Source organism: Gorilla gorilla, chromosome 8 (assembly GCF_029281585.2).
Source record: "Gorilla gorilla gorilla isolate KB3781 chromosome 8, NHGRI_mGorGor1-v2.1_pri, whole genome shotgun sequence".
NCBI classification, from domain to species: domain Eukaryota; kingdom Metazoa; phylum Chordata; class Mammalia; order Primates; family Hominidae; genus Gorilla; species Gorilla gorilla.
Genome location: NC_073232.2, coordinates 136,349,262 through 136,376,199, shown reverse-complemented (window position 1 = coordinate 136,376,199; position 26,938 = coordinate 136,349,262). Strand labels below are relative to the sequence as shown.

At 51.1% G+C, this 26,938-nt stretch overlaps 1 protein-coding gene across 3 annotated transcripts in view; it reads left to right on the top strand.

The window, feature by feature from the left end:
• Positions 1-3,447: 3,447 nt before the first annotated feature.
• CHST15 (carbohydrate sulfotransferase 15) overlaps positions 3,448-26,938 on the top strand; it is an 85,741-nt gene continuing 62,250 nt past the window's right edge. Inside the window, exon 1 of one of the 3 annotated variants that reach the window (XM_004050240.5) lies at positions 3,448-3,688. The gene's annotated coding sequence lies outside the window, so the exon portion shown is untranslated. Of the gene's footprint in view, positions 3,689-3,739; positions 4,460-4,527; positions 4,849-26,938 lie in introns of those variants that run through there. The other 2 variants (XM_055352285.2, XM_004050241.5) reach the window with 2 other exon arrangements.

Here is a 26,938-nt window from a genome sequence, read left to right as displayed (position 1 = left end):
TGCTTGTCACAAGGTGGGACTTTGAAGGTCCCTTTCTTCAGGAGGGGGCTGACTCTTAGTGACCTTAGTGGTTCCCACATTCAGCCCTGTGAGTGGCACACAGCAGGTTTCAGAGAGTGTCTGCTGAATGAATGAATGAATGAATGAGTGAGTGAATGTGATTTTAAGGATTGTGGCAGGTCCCTGACATTCCAGGTTGCTGGTGTCCTTGTAGCATCTCTTACAGAATCTTTATTCAAGTTATACTTATTCATGGATTCAATTCATTACATAATTGCATGTTAACAAACATTCAATTATGTGACTATCATGGGTAAAACTACTTGCAATAATAATGATTACTAATAAGAACTACTATTTTCAACTCTTACTGTGTCCCAGGAATTGTGCTGAGTATTTTTAAAATACTTTGTCTTCAATCTTGACACCAGCCCACTGAGGCCATGTATCAGCCAGCTACAGCCACAACAATGCTGTGTAACAAAACACTTTGCAACATTCAGTGGCTTGCAACAATAAGCATTTTCCCTGCCTTTCTCATGTTCTGTAGGTTGCCTAAAGCAACTCTGAGTCCTGCTGTATGTGGAGTGACATGGCTCCAGACAGCGAGTCAAGTTCAGGTTTCTTCCTTGTGTGTTCATTCTGAAGCCTCTCTGGAAGAGGCAGCAACATGTTCGTCTCATGGTGGACCACCAGAGCAGAGGAAAGCAGGTCTGGCCCTGCAAGCACATTCCAAGCCTCTGATCCAGTTATATTCCCCATTATCTCATTGTCTAAAGCAAGTCCAAAGTCAAGGAATGGGGAAGTACAGTCCCTGCACTGGAAGGCTGTGACAAGGGTGCAGATGTGTAATAACAACCACGGGAGAATGAGGAGTTGGGATCAACAGCTCAATTGACTGCTCGTAGGTGCTACCAGAAGCCTCAAGCTGAGGCACGGAAAGAAGTGACTTGCCCAGGCTCAGCTAGTGGGTGGCAGAAGTAGAATTTGAACCCAGGCAATTTAAATCCACAGTTGTGGGGGCCTAGAATGCACACACGGGAAGCGGGGATTTATTTTCTGAAAGTATCTGCATTTTTTTTTCTTTTTTCTTTCTTTTTTTTTTTTGAGAGAGAGTCTCACTCTGTCGCCCAGGCTGGGGTGCAGTGGTGTGATCTCGGCTCACTGCAACCTCTGCCTCCCGGGTTCCAGGGATTCTCTTTGAATCTACGGGCATGCGCCACCACGCCTAGCTGATTTTTGTATTTTTAGTGGAGACGGGGTTTCACCATGTTGGCCAGGCTTGTCTCGAACTCCTGACCTTAAGTGATCCACCTGCCTCGGCCTCCCAAAGTGTTGTGATTACAGGCGTGAGCTACCGTGCTTGGCCGGTATCTGCATTTTTTCAGCCGTGACTTGCTAATACCATGTTGGTACCAACCTCTCTTGCAGTTACACATTTATTTGTCTATCCTTCCACCCATCCACAGGGACCTGGCATTTGGGTGTTCTTTCAGTTCTCTGCAATAACAGGCCCAAGTGCAATTCTTGGGTAATTTTTTGAAATTAAGGTTGAAAGGAAAAAATCACCTTCTAGTTAATCTCAGGCACGAGTATAAATACCTTTGGAAAGTCCCTGGTGGAATTCATATCAAAGCGGCACCGCGATTTTTACTTAAAAACAATTTGCTCCATGTCAACCGTGGTTTCTGACACCTGAATTTGAAAGTGATCTGGGTGGGCCCAGCGCCATCTCCATAACGGAGTTATGTGTTTACTTGGAGGGAGGAGAGGAAAGGCATTATTCCCTGGCAGTATGTGTGGCCCTGGAATAATGTTCCACACACCCTTACAGGAGGGGATTTCCTCCTCGCTGTTTCCACAGACCCTTCCCTGTGTTTGTTTAAACCCGTTGCACATTGGTCTGACAGCTGCCTGGCCCAGGGCCTTCCTTGCAGACGCATGTACAACCAACCCTCTTTAACAGCAACCTGCTCTGTGTCCCCTGATGCAATTACTCGAGTATATAAACCTCACTGAAAGGCAGGCTTTTCTTGGGAGCTAATAAACAAGCCCCAAAGCCACAACGTGTGTGAGACCTTGAAAAATGGCATCATCATCTATTGGGAATTGTGAACCCTGCAAAAAGCAGCTCGTTGTATTTTCAGAAATAGGTTTTTGTTTAAAAGAATAATAAAGAACAAAAATCACCAAGTGGAGTCTATATGGAAAAAGCAATCTAGTCTGAGATTCTAAGGCAAGTCTCTTTGCTGCATTCATCTTTCTTCGCAGATTTTATGTAAGAGGCATTATTTGCAGGAAAACAAGACAGGATTTTAAAGAACTCCCCTCTCATCCCGGTTTCCCATCTGCAGTTATAATCCTCTGATGGTGACCTCTGCATTAGTTGCCATGGGTGCTGAGCAGAAGTTTATGACCTCAGGGTGGACTGTAGCTTCAGGGGGGCGAGATGAAGCCTCCAGCAGTGAAGAGATAATGGGGAGAAGCCACTGTCAGGAATGACCCTTCGGTGGCATGTAGTCTACAGTTAACGGAGCACTTTCATTTCCACTTCTGGTTGCTTCGAGGAAGAGGGTACTGGACTCTGGCCACGGGAACACAGGCCGGCAAAAGACTGCAGATTCTTTTTGTCCCTTGGACCTCAGTTTCCTGAGAGGCTGGGCTTGGTGCTCCAAGCGCCCTCTGAGCGAATCTGCCAGAATTTCATGTGTCTTTTCTTTAACTGATGGCATCTTCAGCCCAGAGTCAGTGGAGTCGGCCACTGGTGCTGCTTTCTTGCCCTCGGGCTGTCCAGGTGGTTCCCTGGGGCAGCCGACTCCAGGCCACTGCGGCAGGCAGTGGCGATCGGGGTCCTGCAGAGCTTTACCTCCCCGCGGAAGCAAAACACGCCGGGCCAAAGAGCCGGGCCAGCCTTCCCGGGATGCAAAAATACAACAGAGGGCGCCGAACTCACCAGCGCTGTGGCCTTGAATATTAATGTACGGGCTGGCTCCAGACCGCCAAGTTCCTTAAAGATGTCTCTGGCGGCCGGGCGCGGTGGCTCACGCCTGTAATCCCAGCACTTTGGGTGGGGGGGCGGACGGATCATCTGAGGTCGGGAGTTCGAGACCAGCCAGACCAACATGGAGAAACCCCGTCTGTACTAAAAATATAAAATTAGCCTATTTTGCGTGGTGGCGCATGCCTGTAATCCCGGCTACTCGGGAGGCTGAGGCAGGAGACTCTCTTGAACCCGGGAGGCGGAAGTTGCAGTGAGCCGAGATCGCGCCATTGCATTCCAGCCTGGGCAACAAGAGCGAAACTCTGTCTTTAAAAAAAAGAAGTATCTGGCAAGATGTCACTGCCAGATTTCAGGGGTTTCGATGTGCTTTTATTTGGAATCACCGCAACACACAAGCAGTGTTGACTCGGAGGGGGAGGGGGCAGGGGCCAAACCCACCGCTCGGCGCACACGCCTTGATCTCGCATTCCAGACTGGAGCTGATGTGTGTCAGCGCGACATGGGGCGGGGGGAGGGTTCTCCTCGGATGTTTCATTCGCCGTCTGCACGTCACTCCCAAACTTTTCCTCCCAGCCCTCGGGGAGTCAGGTTGACGCGCCCTGGATGCGGGGCTAGAGGCTCGGGGCTGGGCGCGCTCCCGTGGAGCCGGAGCCGCAGAGGCTCCCGGGCTGGACTCAGGCTTCTCAGGTACAAGTTAGGTGCCAGACGCCGAGGTGGGGGCGGCGAGGAGCGGCGGTAGGAGGTCTGGCCCTGGGCTCGGGGCTCCGGCGCCCCTCCGCGGGTTCGGGCCAGGCAGCGCCGGCGGCGGCCGGGGCTGGGCGTAGGGAGTCCGGGCCGGCGGAGGCGGCGCGCAGCCTCACTCCCCGCGGCGCTCCCGGCGCGGTGGTGGCGGTGGCGGTGGCGGTGGCGGTGGCGGCGGCGGCCCAGGCAGACAATGAACTTGCGAGCGCGACGAGCCGAGGCAGGTTTGGGCCCCGGGCTCCTTGGCCCGGCCTCCCCGAGGCTTCAGCGATCCCCAGCGGGAGGAGTCCCTTCGCCATTGGTCCTGGCCGCGCTCCGGGCGCCCTGCGCGCTTGAGGACCCCGCGGGAAGGGTTACCCAGCGGCGACGCACGCCCCCTCCCTCGCAGAGAGGACGCGGCCGGAGCGAGGGGACAGGGGACCGAGCAGTGGCGTGGTGGCGCCGTGGATAGCCGGAGGCCGGCGGGGGGCGCAAGCCGCGTGGAACGCACCGGCGGGCTGTCCGGGAGAAGGAGCCCAGTAGTCGGAATCGGGGCGCCCCTGCACCGCCCAGCTCTGGGAGCCGCAGGCGGGGGACCGACCGACGGACAGACCAGTGCTTTCGCGGTGTGAGCGCGCGTCGTTTGGCTGTAGGGGACGGGGATTCCCCCCAGCCTTGCGCTCCGCCCCCACACCCCTATCGCACTTTGGGGAAGTTTCCAGGCGCGGCCCGGGGCAGGTAAGTGGGCATCCGCCACTCTCTCCCCGGTCTCGAGCTCGGATGCGCTTCCAGAACCCTGGCTCTAGCCTTGCGGCGGTTCCGGGCGGGGAGGCCAGAGCTCTCCCGCGCCTAAGCCCGTGGGACCCGGTTCAGGGAAGGGGGATGGCGGGGGCGGGCCTGGGAAGAGATGGGGGAGCGGCTGAGCCCCGAGCGGTGTGAACTTTTGCTCCCCGCCCCCTCCTCCTTCCTCCTCCCCGCCCCGCCCCCACTGCTGTCCCCTCCCTGCGCCCCGCCGCGTCTCGGGAGGCGGCGTGACTCGGGAGTTGCCGGCGCTTCCCGGCGGTGGCGGCGGCGTCGCTGGCCGGCCTGGGTGCGGCGAGCCGAGCGAGGCAGCTCTGAGCCGCGCGGTGAGGCCAGAGGCGGGGAGCCGGGGCAACGGGGCGGCGAAGCTGGGGAACCGGATGGCAGCGGCCGGGGCGCGGAGGCGACGCTGGCGGTGGAGATGTAATGCGAGTCTGTTGGGTTGTGTGTGCCGGGAGATAGGACGCGGTGGCTGTGGGTGGCTGGGTGGCGGGCTGTGGCGCAATTGGCCCCCTGGGATGGCAGGATAGAGGCGCCGGGGCGAAGGGAACCTTGCCTTTGGGAGAATGAATGAAGAGCCGTGGAAGCACCTTCCCGACTCCTCCAGGCAACCGATTGGCCGGCGTGCGCGCGAGTGTGTGCGTGTTGAGGCTTCGGAGCCGCCCGGGTCCTGGGCACAGCTGCTTGACCTCCCCGTCGCTGTCCGGGTGCCCACGTTGCCCGCCCGCCCTGCGCCTGGGGCCGGCCGGCGCGGCTGGGACGGCGGGTATAGAGGAGGAAGGCTGGGGTGGGTTGTCGGCTGCCGGCTGCTGGAGGTCCGCGCCGAGTGTAGGGAAGTCTTCGAAGGAGGCTGCCAGGCTGGAGGCTGGGACCAGCTCCTGGGGGCGGGGGCCCTTCTTCGTCTGCCTGCGTGCGCGGAGCCGCTGTGACAGCTGGGCGCCTTCGCCTTGTTCACGTTGGTTAATTGTACCGAGTTCTCGGGAATGAAGTGTGGCTCCGGGATGCCCCGCAGAGGGATGTGACAAGCCGGTCAGTGAGGCTGAGCAAAGGGGCTCACCCTTGCCTCTGGGCGCCCTAGCAGTGCCCCCAGCCCCTCTTTATCAGCTGCAATTCCTGAGTGTTGTGGGATGCCTCGGTGGGTTAGGGTAGCCACCCAGCGTTGGGGCAGAAAGGCCTCCGAGGGCATCTGCACCCCCCTGAGGGGCCCTGAAGTAAACTGAGGCCTAGAGATTTGCCCAGCGTTTCTCCTGGACCCTCCTTGGACCTTCCTGGACCGTTATCCATCCCCCGCTTTCCTGCTCCTCTTCCCAGGACCGGCAACCTTGCAAAATCAGGAACCTTCCCTTCCAGAACATGGCACTTACTAATTTTACAAACTGAATGTTGAACTAGGATCTCTTGATTGATACATAAAGACATACATAGATCATATATGATTTTATTCAAAGTAGTATAGGAATAAAAATGCCTTCTAAGTAGGTAGGTTTTCGCAAACAAGTTTTTCTTCCCCAAGTTCCTGAGAAACTGTCAGAAGATTTTCTTTCTTGCCACCTCCTAGATGGGCACACTGAGCTGGCGAGGTAAAGTGGCTTGTTATGGCCTTCCTGTGGGCACATAGGTGAGCTGGAGGTGGAGCTGCAGGTCTGGGCTTCCCTCCAAAGTCGAGCTCTGGAGGAGAGCCAGCTCAGGAGCCCTCTGCAGAAGTCCAACCCTGTCTTTGCGGCTCTCTCCTCTGGGTTTTGGATGATTGCAGTGAGCTGGCTTGTAGGTGAAGCATGCAGGGGTAATTCATCCAGGATATTGTCCAAGGGGGTGGCAGGCAGGTCGGCCCACAGTGGTCACATGTGTGCCTTGCTTTTCTTGGATGATCAAAGCTCGCCATGTCTGAGCCACTGTCCTGGCCAGGGACCCAGCACGGTCACCGTGGCTGCTGTGAGGGCTGCAGTTTCCTTCCACACCTTTGTCATCCCTGGTTGCTGCTGCCCCTGGCCAGGAAAGGTGAGATATCAGAAACATTTGATTTTTCACATGCCTGGAAGAGAGAAGATTAATTCCTGCATCAAGAAGAAGTGTTTGGGGAAAGGTTGGTAAAGTGGGAAGCGGATTCTACTTATTTGGCGTCTTGAGAAACAGCAGACAAGAAACTCCAAGTTAACTAGCTGGGCCCCAGGAGTCTGCAGTAGGGGAAGCTGTAGATTAGTGCTGGATTGTGGTAGTCCAAGCCATTTCGAGTTCGGCTGGAAGGTCCCCTGCTAGTGGAGGGGGCTGGGGAGAAGAGGGAGACCCCAGGGCTGTCCTGAACAGGTGAGCACATGCCCATCTACAGGGGACAGACTAGACTCAGCTCCAGCCAGTTGGGGGGAAAACAGAGTAGACAGGTCTTGTGAATTTTCGAGAGGATTCTCCAGCCTGGGTATTTAAATGTGGGCTCAAATTCTAGAAGTATGGTGGAGGGTTAGGGGTGAGTGCCCTTCCAGGAGGTCTGAAGCTTGCCATCTGGCCCGGTGCTTATCTATTGGGAAGGGTGTCACTGCATCAGAGAGCAGGGCACAGGAGCCACACCCATTGTGGGCCCAGGGACTAAGAACTGATGGCTGCCCATCATGCCTGCGGCCAGGTCCCTAAGCTGGAGGTGAGGCGGGCAGAGCTCCTTCATGTACTTGTGTGCCATGTGTTCATTCAGCAGCTGTTGAATGAATTCCCATGATGTAGAAAGTCATCTGCATGAACCTTTTCATATAATTCCTTTCACCAAATAGATCCTACAGCTGAGCCTCTGGGATGATTTGGCGGGGCTAGGACAGACAGGGTCCCAGCCCTCATGGGATGGGGACAAGCGGAATTGGCTGTGTAGACAGACAAATGGTCCAGAAGCTGCCATAAGAGCCCAGAAGGGTGGTGATGCAAAACAAGGCTTGGGAGCAGGGGTCGGGGAGTGGAGGGTGGACTTGGGGGAGTGTGAGGAGTCTCCTTTTCCAGGTGTGGACATTGAATTTCAGAGCAGTGGGTGGGAGGCACCCACCCCCTGAACAGGGGATGCTCAGGTATGATATTAAGTTGGGAGTGACTTGCCCAAGGTCACATAGCCAGTAAGTGGAAAGTCAGGGGGTCTCTGATCTCCAGCTCTTGGCCAGCTCCTTCATCTCCACTGTACTGGGCTGAGGCCTCTTAGAAACTCCCAGAGGAGTGGACACTCCCTGTAATTGGCAGCTCTCATTTTTCCCATCTACACGTTCAGGCCCTGTCCCCGTTCCTAGGGCCTCAGCAGGCCCAGGATTGCAGAGATGCCATTTGGAGCACATTTGTATGAAAGAAGAGTCGTCTAAATTCTAAAAGCAGAGACTGTTTTTAAAAGTGGTAGCTGACTTGGGAGTGTCATTGATCTGAGCAATCAGCCAGCGGACGTCTCTTTAGCAGCTTGTGATTTGGAAGTGACTCAGTCACTGGTGAGAATCACGCAGCCTCCCTCCCCTTCTGGTCTGTAAAGGGGATGCTCAGGTATGAGATTAAGTTACTTCAAAGGGTCACTCTGTTCCAGTGCTGTGAATGAGGAGATCATGTTTGCACTTAGCTGGCTAAGTGTTGGGAGGCTGAGTGTTTCCACTGCTCAAGGCATTTCTTTATTGGCCTCCAGTATGAGGGTCTGATTTCTTTACTGAGATAGTTTCTCCTTTCAAATAAAGCACTGGGACAAAATGATTTATGTGTAGACCTGTGTCTCCACAGCAGGAGATGGACCATAAATGGAACAGTTATCTAATTAGTGTGTCCAGTCTAGGTGTCTAGTTAGGAGTGTCCAGGAAGAAGGAGAAAGGTTTTGTGTCCATTTGGGCCAACATAGATTTTTTAAATTGTAACTATGGGAGTTGGGGAGGAAGACAGTTCATCACAAGACCTATCACGTGCTGCGTCCCTATAGGTTTGAAGCTGGCCCTCTGCTAGACAGGTCACACAGGTATATCCCTTTGTGTTCTTTAGAGGGCTGGGAAGCTGTTGGAGATGACACACACCAAGTTCTCAGCCATCCGGATGTGCAGGAGGAGGGATTGGGAATGACGGTGGAGGCAGGAGGGAAATAAGGGGGTGAGGGGAGAAGAACAACTGTGGCTCCAGAAGGAGGAGGCGGCGTGAATCAGCAAGTGGTTAAGTTGTGGGGAGGTGGCAAGTGGGAAGCAGTTTCTCATCTTCGCTGATTTCCAAAGGGATGGAGAGGAAAGGAGACTGTCTGCAGCAGGACCTGCAGCGTTTCTGCCCTGCAACCCTGGGCCAGGTGCATGGGGGCAGAGAGTCAGCGCTCAGCACAGAGCACAGCACTCAGATCAGTGGGCGAGGTGGAGCTCGTGCAAGTCAGTTATATAACGCCGTTGACAGGCATCTTACGGGGCTTGGCAAAGTGCAGCAGGAGCCCGGGGTAGCGACTTTGAGATTGGAGTGTTCCGAGAAGACTTCGCCCCCTGGCTTGAGGGCGGGTGTCTTTTCAAAGAGTTAATACCTGCCAGTGCTTGGCACAGTGCCTGGCATCAGTAAGTGCTCAGTAAACACTGGCTTGGGTGATATTCTTCAGCCCCGGAGCTCCTAACCGTGCATGTCTCCATATTTGATTCCAGTATATTCTACCTCAAAGGATATAGGCAGGAGCCCCTGCAAGCCTTGGCTCCAGCTAGGTTTCCTTAGGGTGGCGGCTTCACTCTCTGGACTCTGTCTCCTCATCTGTGTGAGGAGAACACTGGTAAACAGCTACCCTTCAAGACCCTTCAGCTGACCTTGCAGCCAGGCTGTGGAGCAGCTCCGCTGTGCCCATATTTGATGCAATTAACCAGAGAGAGGAGACCGCGTGGCTCTAGGTGGAACTGTGCTGGTGTAGCTCGCTTGTGAATGTTACATCTCACCCCACTCTCAGCTTAAAAGAGCCCAGAGGGGGCCTGGGCGGGGCGGCGGGGGGGGGGCCTCCTGGCTTCGGCAGGCTCTCCCTGATGCCTATTTTACATTTCTAGAACTTATCGTGGCCCAGGCCTTTTAGATCTCTGAAGAAAGTAAGGCTGGCAGATCCTCAAAAGCAGAGGGTATCATTATAATAGAAACTTGGACACTTTCCAGAATTGCATTTGTGGTAAAAATATTGAAACAGACAGCCCAGGCACCCAGGTGCCTGGAAAATACCCCAATATGGGCAGATAATTAGATACAGGCCAGGCACAATTATGTTTTTCTGACAATAGGCTGGAACTCGGTGGCTTAGCATTTTCTCTTGAAACAGAATACGCCCCTGCCGGACGGACCCTTTTGCTCCCTGTGGTCAAAAAGACAGTGGTGTGGCCAGCAAGGGGGAGGGCATACAAGGAGAAGTGGTGATCCCATCCCTCCCAGGGTGGCCCTGGATCTATCTCAGGGAGGTTCTGTCTTGCTTTTGCTTTTCTGTGTCCCTGTAGGTAGCTGTCCCGAGGGACTGGGCCCGTGGCACCTTTGCTAGGAGGCCAGAGCCTGCATTTCAGAGTCTAAGAGGTCGAGAGAGGTGTAAGATGTATTATCTTACCCTTCCACGAAAGTGGTCTGGGCAGCTGTGTTCCCTTTTGTAACCCCTGGCAGCTCACTCATGCTGATGGCGGTAAGTTCACCTGTACCTTCACGTTTCTTGTCAGCCAAATATTTGGCGCCCGTGACATGGACGCTCTTTTAGCCCAGGTGTTAGATCGCATAGGCACTGGGTGGGGCAGGGCAGGTAGTGGGTTGAGCCTGGGGTCCACGCTGACTCAGGTTCAAGTTCATGCAGTGCTGCTTCGTCCCATTACTGTGGCTCTGAACAAGTGGCTTAGCTTGCATCTCGGTTTCCCCATCTGTAAAATGGGGTTAATGATCTCTACCTGGTTGGGTGGCTGGAGTATTTGAAATAGTACAATTCAGGGTTCAGGGGAGCTCCCCACATGGAATCACTTTTTTCTGGGTGTGGTCTAAACCTATGGAGAGATAGAGGAGGAGGAGGAGAAGGAGGAAGGCAGGTGGAAATCCGCATGCGATGGCTGTTCCCGACTGCAGCTGTTGTTGGAGAATGTGGCTGAACCAGTGGGCAAGGAAGTGGGGAACAGGGGCAGTCAGGCAGACCCGCCCACCCCATCACCTGCGGAGCTGGAGGAGCCTCTCCCAGCAGGGCGAAGGGCCTCTTGCCATGGGGAAATGCAGGGCTGGGCTGTCATGTCCAGGCCCTCCTTCCATATTCCTGGGATGGTGTAGAAACCACCACGTATAGACAACAGGAAAGTTACACAGGGGGAGCTTCCTCCTCATGGAAGGGAACATCTGGGGTGGTGGAGAACAGTCGCCCCGTGGCAAGGAATATGATGTGCTGGGCTCCGTGCCCGGCCCACGGTTGGAGGGTGGTCAATGGCATCTGTTAGGTACGTACTTGGTAGAAGTGGCCACAGTGTGTCAAATGGGTGTTGTCTGCTGTAGGAAATAATCTGGCTTTAAATTCAAGAACATCTCTTTCCTACTTGTTGGCAGAGCATGATTGAGATAATGGTGATCCATGGATCTCAAGGTCACATTCTAAGTTGAACGCAATTCACAGGGAGCTGAGGTAGTGGTCGACTCCTAGCCTGGGCCTGGAGAAGCTTCTCTGCCTCCTCTCTCTTGGTCCCAGCCCCCCACAGGGCCTGTGCTTTTACCAGACCTGGTTCTGTGTTTGCAACGAGATGCCTGGCCAGCCGGGCCTGGACCTGGCTGCACTTGGGTCCCCCGGCCACTGGAGAGGGGGAGCCCCCACATTTGCCTACTTCATCATCGCGCCCCCCACCCCCACTGCCTTCAGGAAGCGTTTGCCAGTCATTCTTGCTATCTCCTCCCCATACCTCCCTCCCCCAGCCAGGTGTGGATCCTTCCTCCTCTGAGCTTCTGCAGTTTTCCTCTATTGTATTTCTCAACCTTGACCCTGTCCCACACTGTGCTGGGCTCCAGTTTCCTGGGTGCAGTCTGCTCTCCCAGCCTGATGAGGCTCTCTTCAGGAGGAGGGTGTCTGGGGCTCACGGTACATCCATGTAGCTGGACTCTCACTTAGTGGCCAGTGACTGCCATGTGTTGCATTAACGCGTCAATTAAAAATGATTCTTCCAAAGGCTAGGTTCTCCTGGAGGTTTTATGTGAACGCTGAGTTTGATAGTGTGGCACAGGAGAGCTCACACTTGTCACTCAATTTCCCAAGGAGTCGAGAGTCTAATGGAATAACTTTGGATTTCCTGGCATTAGGTTTTGGGGCTATTAAAACGTAGTGACCACAGTTTTTTGTGTCTTGAGAGCCTTAGGGGAAAATGTTATGGAAATTTGGTTGTTGTTTCAGGAATATAAGCGGAGCCGTCTACTCAGGCGAGAAATGTGGAGGCTGCTGGTGTTTCTTATAGCTGGTATAAATAGCTTGGCTTCAAGTTCCATGCTCCTTTGTTTGGAATGTAAATATTTGCATTAAAAATATAAAGTATGTCCTGGCATGTATTTTTAGGGACTGTAATTTCCAAACCCCAAATCAGACTATGGGTCTACTGAGGATTAATTTTCTCTGCTTTGTGAACCTGTGTATGTAAAGAGCCTTCCAAATGTACACACCAAACCCTGTTTGCTTTGTGCATGGAAGGAACCGCCAGGATTACAAGAAAGCAGGGTTGCCCTGGGGAGTGTGGGCCGAGGGCTCGCGTTTCTCTCTACACACTTCTGATGGTTCTGCCTGGTAGCTGCAGCGGCCCAGGGCGGTGGGGTGGAGGAGTTTTGGCCGAGATCTTGTGGGTATCATCAGGGGCCTGGCTTCTCTGTTGTTGGTTTCCTGGACATCCAGGTGGGGATTTGGCTGCAGCTGGCTGACCTCTGTGTCACGTAACCAGTTGCTTGACTTCGGAGTTGCTGTTGCTCTAGGAAGATGTTCGGGAGTTTTAGTGCCCTTTCTGTGGTCTGGTGGAGGGAGCAGGAAGTTCTCATGTCCGGTTCAGAGGTGAACTGTGAAGGCCTCTGTGTGGTGTCTTCCTCCACTGGATTCCTGGGGGCTGTTTAGCTTTAATTTTTCTATGAAGGACAACCCGGATGATTGGTTAATCCCTTACTGTGGGTGGGATGTCATCTCTGGTCTGGCCTCGGCCTGTTCTCGGTAGTGGGGGGCTTGATGGGGCAGCAGGAGCTGGGCAGGCCATTTGCCCCTGGTATGGGGGAGCTTGTTCCTAAGGCTCTCTGGGCAGCCGTCAATGGTCACCTTCTGGCCCAGAGGCTCTAACGGAGAAGGTTGGGCCATAGAGGTCAGCTGGCCTGCAGGGAAGGACTGAATGCAGGTGGGCCCCCAACTGGCAACCTCCCTCTTGTCTCATCACAGGATGAAGGGCAGATGAGAAGACAGCCAGGAGGGTCCTGGGCCCTCAGCTGTGACTCCCCGAGAGGCAGGTACCAAGGGCTTCCTTTGTCCTTGCTTCCCAGCCAGCACGTGGCCCCTGCCCTTGGGAGGGTCAGCTCCTCCTCCGTCCCACTGAACACTGATGCCTCAGGACTGGACTCCTTGGGGCAGCAGAGACCCTTCCGTCTTTCCTTCCCTAGCTCTGCCTTGCAAAGGTGCAGCTTCCTGAGCCTCAGAGTGTCTGACATCTCTCTGCCTGGGCACCCTCTCTGAAACATTGTGTGGGCTTAGAAACCGTGAGCCTTGGGAAGGACCATCTTCCTCTGAGCTCTGGGCGTGTTGAACTGCGGAGGCTTACCACTTCCTCGCCTGTGGTCATCTCCAGCCTGACCCATGGTGGCGTGATCCTCTCTCATCATCAGTCACAGTTTTTAATAAAGAAAATATGTTCCAGAAAGGCCGAGTCCCATGCCGCATCAGGTCAGTGATCCAAGTGCATTATAGTGAAAGTCAGAGGAAATAGCTGCTTTTAGGACACGCTGAACTTGCCTAAGAAAGTTATTAGTGGGAATAAATGAGGGGGAAGAAAGCATGCTCCGACTAACGAGAACAGTATCAGCCTGACATTTTGTGTCGTCCTAACTTTGAAAAGCTATTTATACCCACTTGATAGCAGTTTCTATGAGAAATTAGATATGAGGAGATGTACAGAAGAGAAGAGTGGGAGCTGGGTGACTGTGAGCTCCTCCTCAGAAACATCTTCCAGGCAAAAAAAAAAGAAAAAATCGTTTGCTCACCTATCGACAATGGAAAATCCAGGGATCTTTTGCATTGTATAAAATTTGGCTCAGAGAAGAAAAATGATGTATTGAAAAGAAGATGAAGCTTCAGTTGCCATTTGAGTGGTGGAAAATAAATTTGCTTTTGGCCATTAAAATGGAAACAAGTCGATAGAAAAATGCAGGCCTGCCCCCTTTTGAGTCAGCAGTTTTTTTGGTTGATGGAAGGGTGAGAAGACGTGCTCACTGGAAGTCACCCGCTGGATCACTTAGGAAGCCGCAGAAGTACTGAAGGACATGCATGTGTATCTTTCAAAGTTCTCAACTGAGTTATTAAAAAAAATCATAAAGCAGACTTTTGAAAAACCTGCTCAATCTATTCTTCTTTAACAGCTTTACTGAAATGTAATTCACACACCATAAAATTCACCCAAAGTATACAATTCCATGTTTTTTAGTATATCGACAGATACGTGCAACCACTACCACAGCTAATTTTAGAACTTTTTTTATCTCAAAAAGACATCTTGTACCCCTTAGCTATCACCCCTTTATCTCCCCATTCCCCCACATGTACCCTTCAGCCTTGAGCAACCACAAATCTACTTCTTGTCTCTGTCCAGTCCAATTCCTCTATTGTGGACTTTCCTATGAGCAGAATCACATAGAATGAGGTCTTTTGTGACTGGCTTCTTTTACTCTGTGTAACTGTCATGGTTCATCCATGCTGTGGCATGCGTCAGCACTTCCTTCCTTTTCATGGCTGAATAACATTCCATCGCACGGATAGACCACAGTTTCATGGATCCATTTGTCCATTGATAGGCGCTTGGGTGGCCTCCACCTTGGCTCTTATGAATGAGGCGGCCATAAACGTTTGTGTACAAGCTTCTTTGGGTGTGGACATGTGTTTCCGTTTCTAGGGTTATGTTTTATGAGATGTTTTCACTTTCTTTTAATAATAAGATTCATTTTTTAAGCAATGCTCTTTCCCTGGCCCTAGAAAAGGCTTTGTTCTTAGATGGGATCCCGATCCCCCTGTCAGTGATCCTGGCTGAGATACTGAATTGTCTGAATTTTAGAGCTGGAAAGGCCTTCGGGCGAACATGGTTCGGCCCCTTTTTATAGATGGGGAAGCTGAGGGCCAGAGAGGCCACGCATAAAGAGACAGGATTGAATACCGGTTTTTGGAGTTACAATCCAATTACTCCAAAAGTTCTCCCTAAACTCTTACTAAAGCCCCAGGTTGCCTTCTTGACTGGCCTGGGGCAGCAGATTAAGGTGGGTTGGGTGAACAGATGGTGGTTAGCTTGCCCTCTTTTATGTGATTATGGGTCAAGGTTTTCAGTTATCCAATGTACTCTTGCCTGTTTTCCTTTCACCCATCTGTCTGTCCATCCAATGTCCATCTGATGTCCAAGGCCCAGAACATCTCCCCATCCACCCGCGGCCGAATAAGAACTGCGACTTGTGGCGCCAGCATCTTTCCAGTTCTTTCTCCCCTGCGGTGATGGGCGGCCCGGCTGCTTATCCGGGGAATAATTAAATTAGGAACCAATTCAGAGAATGAAATTTTATCTGATTTGGCCAAGCCCATAGTAAGCAAGGGGCTGTAATTGTGACTCCAGGATACATTAGGAAGTTGTTTTTTCAAGGGTACGCTGGGTGAAAGCATTGAAAGAAATATGTGGAGGCCAGGCCGGGAGATCTCCCTGGGCCAGGTTTCTTGCATGGCCTGGGGGTGTGGTCCCACAGGGCGGCTGTGCCCTCAGGCTGGTCCTTCCAGCATTTATGTTCCCAGGCACCACTTAGCTCTGATGAGGTAGATAAAAGTGTTTTGTGGCTGGAGTGTTCTCTGTGCTTAGGAAAGTTCTGTTAAAATCCTTATGGATATCTATTTCATTGTTATCACTGATATTCTAAAGCACCTTTACAACTGTAATAAGAAGTAAACTTGGCAGAAACTCTGTGGCTATAAATCAGGGGCGCCGCTTTGCAACCCCCGCGGAGCTTATTGAAAGAAATGCACATACTTTGGTCCTACATCAGCTGTTACATCAAGTCTCTGGGGATGGATGCTGGGCATTTGTGTGTGTGTGCACACGTGTGTGTGTGTGCATGCATGGACCTGGATTCGTTAAGCTCTTTAGCTAAGAAACACTGAGGGAACTTAGCAGTGATTGTAATCATTCTTCTAATGAGAATTTCCAGTTCTCCTATGGCAAAGATAAGGAACAGATAATTAGCACAGTGGTCTCAGGAATGAGCCTCATTTGTCCTCAATCTGTGGTGAGACTTTGTGACTGTCTTTGAGTTTCATGTTCAGATTCCCTGATTGTAACTAACACACGTTGTTCATCACTTGGTAGCAGTGGTGGAATTTTAGATCTGTTTTTCTCTTGGGGAAGGACCCCATTCTCATCCCCACAGTGGCCCAGGCTGGAGGCCCAGGAGTCTCCTTTGACAGATAGCTGGTCAGTGCAGAATTGCCTCCTTTCTGTCTCTGCCACTGGAAGGTTATCTGTTCCTTCAGAACAGGAAATGTGTCTTATTCAACGTGGCATCCCCAGGGCCTAGTCCATGGGAAAGAATGATTGGGCCGATGGACAGACAGATGGGTGAGAGGAAAACAGGCAAGAGTATAGTGAATAATTGAAAACTTTGACCCATAGTGCAGGGATGGTGAGTGTCTTTCAGATCGTCTGTTTATAGCTAGGGAAACGGAGGCCTGCAGAAGTGAGTGACTTGCCCTAATCCTTCAGCTTTGATCAAGAAGAACATTTGGGAGCCTGGCCCTTCAATGTCTTCAACTCTTCTGACTCAGGCTCTGCACATCCTCTTGAGAGTCACCCTCCAGTGAAAAGAACTCTTTATTGAGGCCCTGCTGTGTACCCCATGCTGTTCTAGGAGCTGGGGATCTAGCAGTGAGTTAGACACACAGGGTCCCAGTGCTCACAGAGGGCATATCCTCATAGAGAGAGAGACAGGCAGCAGACAAGGTCGCAAATATCAGAGAATAGACAGGCATAAGGGCCATGTGCTGGAGTGACCAGCTGGTGGGCGGGAAAGGCCTTTCCACAAAGGTGACATCTCCGTTGATTCTTGAATGGTCAGAGGGTGCTGCTGTCTGATGCTTGGAAGGAGGGAACAGTCAGTGCCAGGACCCCAAGGGGAGAACCTGTTGATGGGATGGGATTCATTTGTGCTCGGAAGAAAGAGACTTGGTTTATTGGACGCCTGGGTTGATTTTCTTCTCTTCTGCATCCTCTGCACTGACATTTGCAGCTCTGCCTTCTCCCCGTCACGTCTCTGGGTAAAGAACACCCGTCCGATGCTCGCTGGCCTGCAGCTGCTGCAGAGTTTCAGAAAACAGGGCTAGCAAAAAACAAAGCAAAACCCCAACATCCCTGTCCTCTCACTAAGGGCTTGGCTGGGGAGGCAGAGTTATTTTTATGTAAGCACATGCTTGAGGGGGGACGTCTTGGGGTGGGCAGCTGAAACCACACTCATAAAAACAAGACCGAAATAGGACTGTGAATTCCCAAAGGTGAACACAGGCCGTTAACTTGAATTTGGTGACAGTTCCATGCAGCCTAGGTCCTGGAGCGGGAACCCTTTGGAGGGGGATGAGGCATGGAAAACTGTTTGCTGGTTTGGCCTCTTCTTTAAGCATTGCTTTCCGGCCCTGGCTGTGACAGAGACCTGGCCCTTGCTCAGGATTTGAGCCCCCTCAAGGGGAAGTTCTTCCTCCCTCCTGGTGCTGCCTCCAGCTGTTTCTGTCTCCTCGTCAGTAAGAACCTCTGTTTCTTGAGGGCCCTGCTGTTGGTTGTCCTCTTGTTGCAGCCACCTCCCTACCTGTGAGGGAGTGGGCCCCAGGCTGCCTCTCCATCCCAGGTCCTGCTGTTAACCTGGGTAACCGTGGTCTCCATGGGGCAGCACTCTGGCCTCCCAGGTCCTGCATCAGGACACCCTGAACCTTGTCTACTCCCAGACTGCTCCATACTACATGGAATCCGTCCTTGTTAATGACATGTTAATGCCAGCTTTTCTTGTGGAAACCACGCCCAAGACACCAGCTGGTCAACCTGACACACAGTAGGGCCTCAATGGATTGTGTCATCAGTTATTTTCATAAACTTTAAATCTCTTTCTGGTCTCCCCAGACATCCTTAAGAGTGATCCTTTGTCACATTGCAAAGTTTTCCCAATAAATATTGGTCAGTAGTTGCGACAGTAATATACATCTCCATTTTATGTTGTTGACTAATTTTTAAATGGTGGACAAAACATAAATTTTTCTACATCTTAATAAATGGAAAGATAAAAGAAATATTTTTTTCTGAGTAGTTTGGTTTAGAATCATTCCAGTTGTTCATTCAGCATCTCTTCCCAAGTCACGTGAGACCCACACCAGGCAGCTGTGGCTGTATTGACATGCTGAATGCTTGCTCAGAGTCCCCATAATCTCTTGGCACTCCTACATGCTGCCTCATACTTTTATTTTAATTTTTTATTTTGAAATAATTTCAGACTCACAAGAAGATGCAAAAATAGTACAGAGTCCCTGTGTACCCTTCACCCAGCTTCCCACAGGGAGAACATCTCATGCAACCCTCAGACATGATCAAAGCCAGGAAACTGACACTGGTACAATACCATTGACTGAGTTGCAGACCTTATTTTTCTTATTAAACCTAGGGATCTGCAGCATTTTAGAAGCATTTAAGAATTTCATAAGCTTTAGCATTGTTGTTTGTCTTTTAGAGGATGTTTCAATCCCAATTGACAATCAATTAAAATTCGTTTCCGTAAGTTCAACAAATACTGGAGGATGAATTTCACAGGTACCACAGGTCCACATGGTGCTCTATGGGTGCATCATCTCTGATGGGTGCACAGAGGTGACCTTCTACCTCAGATCTGAGAGATTCTGAGAGATAAAGAACCTTAGACAGTAGTTTGGTTTATAGGACAGACCAGGGGAGCTGGAGTTCTGATAATGGAAACCAGGCTGCATTGAGTATTTAGTATGCTTTAGGTTTTATCTACTTTATTTCATTTCATACACTCAGCAACCTTTGAGGTAGATACAGTTAATATCCCCATTTTACAGATGTAAGAACTGAGTTCAGAGGAGTTCACCCTGCCCACATTCCTGCAGCTGGATGGTAGAGTTGGGCGTGGAATATAGGCAGTGTGAAGTCAGAGACTGCTTGTTCTTAACCTAGCCGGGCTCCCTCCTTGGCTCAGGCCTGCACAGTGACTGCTCTGTGCCCTGGGGCTGTCCTGACTTCTCTGAGTCTCTGTTTCTTTACCTGCAATGCAAGAGGCTTGTGTGAGATCTGCTGTGCCCCTTCCATTTCTGAGTGCAGGTGGTTTTATTGGTGAAAACAATTCTACCCGTAGAGCTAGAAACACCCAAGCAACATCCAAATGAAATTCGTACCTTGCCCCTTGTAGGTGCTTTTAAGGTTGGTAAAATTTCTGCAGCCTAGTTTGGTTTGATGGGAGCCTCAATTCCAAATGAATTATGCTCTGGTGTATTTTAATTAAACCATCTACAAGCTGATTTTATAAAGAGGCAGAATCCCCATGTAGTGAGCTGTGCCTGCCGCCCTCTGCGCTCAACTCCAGAGCCGAGTGAGGCTCGTAATAACCAGAGGACTGTGCGAGCTGCTCAGGCTCGGCCTCATGGGCAGCATTAATTGTGAGATGCCACTGGAACGAGATGCGAGGGCATTATCAGCATATACTTAATTGATTTTGCATTCTCCACAAAGGAAGGTTAAAATTAAGCTTGTTTGTAAATGGTGTTTAAACTGCGCAGGCCTGGGGATGAGTTGCAGAAACTAACAGAGCAGGGCACTGGTGGGAGGGCCTAATTTTCTCTTTAGGTGGTGGACAGAGCACATCACTCAACTAAGGTAAAGATTTCCCCATTTAAAGGGGCTGAAAGAGTGTAAGCCTCGGCTCGTAAATTTGACAGACAAGGCCTCCGCTTGAGTGCCTCAGGGATGGTCTGGACTCTGGGGATGAATGTGTAATCACATTAGCGTGATGAATTAAAGGGCCCCATATTTTTAAATCCTCAGGCAGAGCTGCATTAGAGAAGATACTGTTCGAGATCAGACTTATGATAAACAGGCTCATGGAAACAGCCTTTGCTATCCTCATTCCTGGTATAGAATGTAAGATTCTGATTGTCATTCTGACATGCCCCAGGAAAGGTCTCTGCTCAAACCCAAGATGAGCTTTAAACCTGAGGTGGAATGCCATTCTCTAAGTATCTGTTCTTTGGCTCTAACATATACCAGAAATGAGAACAGCACTCTGGATGTGTTCTCACTCTCCTTTAATCCTGATAAGAAAACATTTTAAGTATCTCCAGATCCATCTATATAATTTGCAAGACGCACTGCAACATGAAATGCATATTAAAAATTATTAAGAATTGGCCGGGCGCGGTGGCTCACGCCTGTAATCCCAGCACTTTGGGAGGCTGAGGCAGGCGGATCACGAGGTCAGGAGATTGAGACCATCCTGGCTAACACGGTGAAACCCCGTCTCTACTAAAAATACAAAAAATTAGCCAGGTGTGGTGGCGGGCGCCTGTAGTCCCAGCTCCTCGGGAGGCTGAGGCAGGAGAATGGTGTGAACCCGGAAGGCGGAGCTTGCAGTGAGCCGAGATCGCACCACTGCACTCCAGCCTGGGCGACAGAGCGAGACTCCGTCTCAAAAAAAAAAAAAAATAAAATAAAATAAGAATTTAAAAATAGGGAAAGCAGAACAATACATCCTGTATAGGGTGTTTCTGAGCAAAGGGCCCTGTGTGATTGACCATGGGTCCACGCCCTTGGAGTTGGCTCTGGGATCTTGTACGATGCTGATCCTAGACCAATGTGATTTATAGCAACTTGTGTGAACTGTGAACTCCCTGGGGGCACGGGCTGCAGCTGAATCCCCTTGGTGTGCTGGGAGGGGTCTGGCTGGAGGCCTGACCTAAGCACACGCTTAGGAAATGCCCGCTGAGCTGAATCAACTAACTCATGGAGCCATCAGCCTGGTCTGCTGGGGAAATTTCATGTGACTTTCTCAGTCTCCACGCATCGGGAATCTGGGACAGTCTACCGCTAGGCTCTTCAGAACAGACAGGGACAAGGACCAACATTCTCTAATGAAACTCACTGACTTGACAGCTCAGCTTTGAGAAGAGAAGACCTGAATACAAAACCTATCTACATTATGTGTGTGTATAAGCCTCAAGTCCTGGTGATTTTTCACTGTAAAATGGAAAAGATTGACACACAGTGGCTCTCCAGTACCTCTGTGTGGTTAATGTGTGTGTCTGTCGTGACTCTGTGGCTCAGTCCCAAGAGAGGGGCAGCCCATCTCCCCTGGCTTTTCATCCCTGATGTCCTGTCTGTGAGCTCTGCCCCTCCCAGTGGAGTAAAATGCTCCTGGAGACAGTCTAGGATTTTAGGGGCCACTGTAGGTCATCCTTGTCATTCTGGATCCCGGAGAATGCCACCTTGCAAAGTTGAGGGGGGCATAGTGCATCTTGGTAAGGAAATAAAATCCCGCCCAGGAAGCATCTCTCCCTGGAGCAAGAGGCTTGGAAGGGCCCGGGACTCCTTTGTGCTGACTCTTTGTTCCTTCCCTGCAGGCTGGCCCAGACTCAGAGTTGCCCTTTCCCCTTTGCCAGTGGAGAGGGAGAGAGGAGAGAGGATGCTCCAGGCCCGGCTGCCAAAGACAGGGGAGGTTCTAGCCAAGGAAAGCCCGGACTTTTCAGGTTTTAAATTGGAAGAGGGGTTCTTGAATGAGCATTAAAGTTACTTTTTTATTGGAAGGGAGTGTAGCGGGTGGATGCCGTGCTCAGAATACATCAGGAGAGAGCTGCCCAAGTCAGATCTCTTCCGAGCAGCGTCCTGGGGGAGTGACTGTGCACCGCCGCTAGATTTTCCTCTCTTTGTCCTCGGTTTGTACAGAGGTCACTGGAGATGTGAGCTCAAAGGGAGCCGGGATGCTGTGCTCTCCTCTCATTGTCACAAGTCGATGGGCCTGAATAGGCTGTGACACTTGAAGAAAGAAAGAAACCATCCTTTATACCTCCTGGCTGGGGAGAGAGAGCAGGGCAGGAAGCCTGCAGTGCTGGAGGCCAAAGCTACTCCCGTGGAGCCTCAGATGTGTGGAGGGAGGTCTGTGCTGTTCCTGGGTGTCTGGGATTGTACCCTCCCCACCGTGGGGATGCACAGCCTGTTGTTAAGTTATTCAGCAAATAACAAACATAGCACCTCCATGTTCAAGCAAAAGCTGGCTTTATTTATTTTCCCCATTAAGCTATCCACAGTCATTGTTTTCACTTTCAAAAGCAAAATAATAGGAAAAAACTTCACAATATTTGTATTACCTGATGTAGGAGTCTGAGAGAACTTGAATAATAAGTCTGGCTTAGAAGTATTAGGGGAAAAATCTTGATACACAAAAGAGAAACAGAAACATGAAAAGAGGAATGTACTGAAACAGTCCTCCCTGCAAAACATCATTAACTCCGCGGGGGCTGGGAGCCTGTCTGTCTTGTCCACACACTGCACCCCCCTGCCTAGCACAGCCACATTCAAAAGGAAAGTCAGCCCTGGCTGCTGGGAGGCAGTGGCGAGTGAGACATGCCCAGGTCCTGTCCTCATGGAGGTTAGAGTCTAGGAGGTGAATGAGGTGGAAACACTTAGGCAAAGGATCATTTAATTTCAGTTGTGATGAGCTGGGGACAGGAACGGGAAGTGGTCTATGAGCAAGTTTGCTGATGCCGTGAGCCCAGTCTGGCAGAGGCGCGGGGTGCATTGGAGAGCTCCAGGTCATAATGGAGGAAGCTGCGTGGAGGGAGAGGAGGCAGAGACTGCAGACGTGGCGAAGGTGTTGGGTGTGCAGGGGGAAGTTATGTAAGTCCCCAGTGAGGTGCCTGGACCCAGAGTTCTCATTTTAAGGCTTAGAATGTGCTAGAATCCTTGTTTCTAGAGACTGGATCGATGATCACAACTGGGCGATGCTCCCACCTAGGCCCCCGCCCCTACCTGCCACCTGAATTGTGCCGTTTGCAGTCGGGTGGCACACTGTTTAGTGTCTCCTGCTCACTGCCTCCAGGGTTCCAGGGACTTGCTGATTTTCTGTCTCTACTGAGAGATTTGAGAAATTCTTGAAGCAACTTGCCAAGTAGAAACCGTCTAATGGCATCAGTGCAAGGATTCGGTGTCTTTCCCAGCCGGGGGGCACTGGCCCTGCAGAGATGAAGTGGAAAGATCCCGGGAGGGAGAGCAAGCTACCTTCCCTGGGGGTGCAGCAGGCGTGACTTGAGCTTGCGCTAATCACACCCACTTCCGCCCTGAGAAAGTCTTCTATGGAAAGAGGCTAAAAAGACTATGTGGAAAATATCTCTTTTAAAGCCCCCATTTGAGACCTCTCCCCTGCCCTGTGTGTGCCTAGCCCGTAGGTTGCTGCCAAGGTGAGCAGGCCCGGGATGTGGCTGGGGAGGATCTACAGCCTCCTGGCCGAGTCCACCCAGGAGGAGCCATTTAAGACCCTGGAAACCCATCAAACCTGGCAACTGGAGGTCATTAGCCGTCTGACTGAGAGGCGGGTCGTAAAATAAGCCCTAAGTGGTTACGAGCTCTGTTAACCATTTTAAAATGCACATTTTAAAAGCTTTGGTTTGGCGCCTCTGAAAGGAAATGGGCGTCGTCTGATGGGAGAACATCCGCCTTCATGGTCAAGGTGCAAGGACCAGCCTGCATTGGCTCATTCATGCGCCTGTCGAATGGTTGCTGTGCCCTTTGCCTCTTCCTTGGTTTCTGATGGGGCAGAAACTTACCACCATGTATCTAGCTTTCTTTTTTTGGTGAACTTTTAAGGAATTGGAGTATAACCTTCATGCATTAAAGAGCATCTATCCTAAGTGTGCTGCTTGATGGATTTTCACAAACAGAACTCACCTATGCAACCAGTACCTAGATCAGGTATACAGACAGCACCCCAGGACCCCTGGGCTCTGTTCTGGTCATTAGCCACCTCTCAGCACCCATGCAAGGGAAATTGCTATCCTGCCTTCCGCGGCCTGGGTTTTTGGCCTGTTTTGTGCTGTCTCTAACTGGAATCGTGTGTGGTTCTCCTTTATATCTGGGTTCTTTTGCTCAGTACTACATCTGTGAGATTCTTCCCTGGTGAAGCTTGTCCATTTTCACGGCTGAATTGTATTTATCCGTTCTACTGTGGGTAGACACTGTGTGATTTCCAGTTTTTGGCCCTACAAATAGTACAATGAGCATTCTAGTTGATGTCTTTTGATCAGCATATGGATGCCTTTCTGTTGGGCACGTAGCTAGGATTGGAATTGTGGTCTTTGGGAATGAGTATGCCCAAGCTTCAGTAGATAATGCCAGTGTTCCAAGCAATTGTACTCATTTACCATTCCCATCAGCAGCGTATGAGTCTCTGGAAAGATGAAATAAGAGCCTGGAAAAAATGTAAGGTGAGACTGACTCCCTTTTGTCCTCTGCCCAAGTTCCCAAAAAGAAGAGACCCTGGGGGATAACAGCTGGCCCTTTTTGCATTGAATGGGTGCACTGGAAGAGATAAGGCTTCTGGGATGCCCCAGAAAGATGCACCTGTCCCTCCTGGGGTTCTGCCCACGTGGTCACGTTTCACTGGAAGCCAGTCTGTTTCTGAACTTGGGGATGGGGTTGGTTGGTCTCTGAGAAGAGCCCAGAATTCAGCATTTTAGTCTCCATGCTTTGGGTGTCTGCATGCAATGAAGCAAAGCCTCCAGGCTCATCTTTGAGATGAAAGTGGCTGGCCTGGTGGCTGGCCTGGTAGCTGGCCTGGGTTTTCTCTTGGGAGGGCTTGAGAGCTGCCACCATTTAATGGCTCAGTCAAGAAAGGTTTTTATTTGTAGATCAGTCTAGTCTCAGAACCAACTGGTTCTGCACCCACCCCCTGGACTTCCAACCCAGTGTTCTAGGTGGAGAAAGAGCTTTCCTTGTGCCAAAAGCTGTTGTTTGGTGTGATGAGGGGTCCAGAGCAGTGGGAAGAGGCAGCTGACATTTACTGAGCCTCCTGCGTGCTCACGAGAACTCCGAATGCAGGTGTGCTGGTCTCCCCAACCACACAGGAAGTGGAAGAAGAGAGGACTCTCTGCACTGTCCCTGAGCAGCAGAGCCCCAGCTGGGGTGTGTGTCCTGCCCTGGCTCTGTCAAATTTGTAACTCACAACAGTGGCAGTGGCTGGCTAAAGGAGACTTGGAAGGAAGGAAAACCTGTGCCCGGGTTATTGCCCGGCTGTCTTCCCTACCCCAAGTAGATTCAGTAAATCTGGGACAGGGCTTGGAAGCTATTTGTAACAAATGCCTTAGGTGAGTTTTACTCAATCTCGGGAAGCAGTGACTTCCCAGGCCCTTTTGATGAGAGGCTGGGTAAGGAGAGGAATGGAGGAAATAAGAAACAGATCTCATGCTCCAGGAGCGCCTGGCCTGAGCAGCCTCGTGCAGGAAGCTCTCTGAGGAGCTGGACAAGCTCTGTGTCTGCTGCTCCACAGGGTCATGCTTGAAATGTGACTAGGACGGCCGAAGAATGGAAATTTTACATCTCATTTAATTTTAACTAATTTAAATTTAAAAGCAGATACTTAATTCAGTTATTAGAAAACTTTTAAGAATGTTTGGAACAGCTTGGGTCCATAACTCCTTTTCCGACTCTAAGTCTTATGAAATCTAGATACAGCTCAGGTACTTCAGATGAAAATGTAGCATCCAAATTGAGATGGACCTAAGTGTAAAATACACACTGGAATTTGAAGACTTAGTATGAAAAAAATGCAAATTTTTAATTAATAACTTTTATACTGACTACATGTTGAAGTGGTTATTTTGGGTCTATTCGAGTTGAACTACGTGAAAATTAACTTCACCTGGAACATTTAACCTAGGTATGGGCTCACACTCTGTTTTTGTTGGGCAGTGCTGCTCTGAGGCGCTTTCTTGCTGGAATTTGACTCAGAGTGCTAGGGAGTTGGAGAGGAGAGAAGCCCCAGCTGTGGCCCCTTGTTTGGCTCACGTGGGAGCAGGGTTTCAGGCTGATGGCACACCTGGCCCTAGAGATGGCCACAAGGCCACCTGTGATGGGTCCGTTGGGCTCTGGCTGGCCTGTCCATCTCCTTGGGTACTTTGCCCAAAGAGGGAAACTGCCCGTTCCCTCCAGGTAGTGCCTTTAGAAAACAAGAATCTTCTCTAACGCTCTGGGCTAGGAAGAGAGAGCTGAGCACGTCTCACCCTGGGCTGCACTGCATCTCACACAAGTGGGACATGGCCTGCTGCTGGTCAGGGTGAGAACTCTGCCTTTAAATTAGAATCAAATCAAATCAAATCAAATTGAATTCTTTACCCCAGTGGGGTAGACAGCACCGCCAAATACTAAGCTACAGGAATGTGGCCCAGAAAGCAAATTAGGTTTTATTTCTGCCTCCTGCCTTTGCCCCGCTGTTTCTGGAAGAGACCCCATAGACAGTGCCGTGAAGGGCAGCCTACGGAGTCTGTGGCAGGCAGGGACTCGCAGGTGAGCCGGGTAGTGGGTCGGCGGGTTCTCATCCATGGCGCTCAGCCCGTCTGAGGTCATCTGCCCTCTTCTTCATTGGATTCTGGAAGCCTCCCCACCAGCCTGCAAGATGCAGCTGAACAGGGACTTGTTTTGTTTACTGCTGCATCCCAGGGCTCTACACTTGAGCCTGACACAGAGTAGGGCTTTAATAATCTTTATTGAGGGCCGGGCACAATGGCTCACTCCTGTAATCCCAGCACTTTAGGAGGCCCCGGGCAGACAGATCACGAGGTCAAGAGATCAAGACCATCCTGGCCAACGTGGTGAAACCCCGTTTCTACTTAAAAAAAAAAAAAATCAGCTGAGCATGGTGGTGCGCACCTTTAGTCCCAGCCACTCAGGAGGCTGAGGCAGGAGAATCTCTTGAACCTGGGAGGCAGAGGTTGCAGTGAGCCGAGATCGAGCCACTGCACTCCAGCCTGGTGACAGAGCGAGACTCAGTGTCAAAACAAAAACAAAACAAAACAAAAAAACTTTACTGAATGGGTTCATTTGGAGGATGCCCCCTAAATCTGATGGTCAAATATGGCCTTCATGTTGACCTTCCTGAAGTGACATCCCCGTAGGTGGGCATATGCATTTCCCTTGGGAGAGATTCCCAGAGGGGCCTCTGGCTTGGGATTGGCTAGGAACCTCA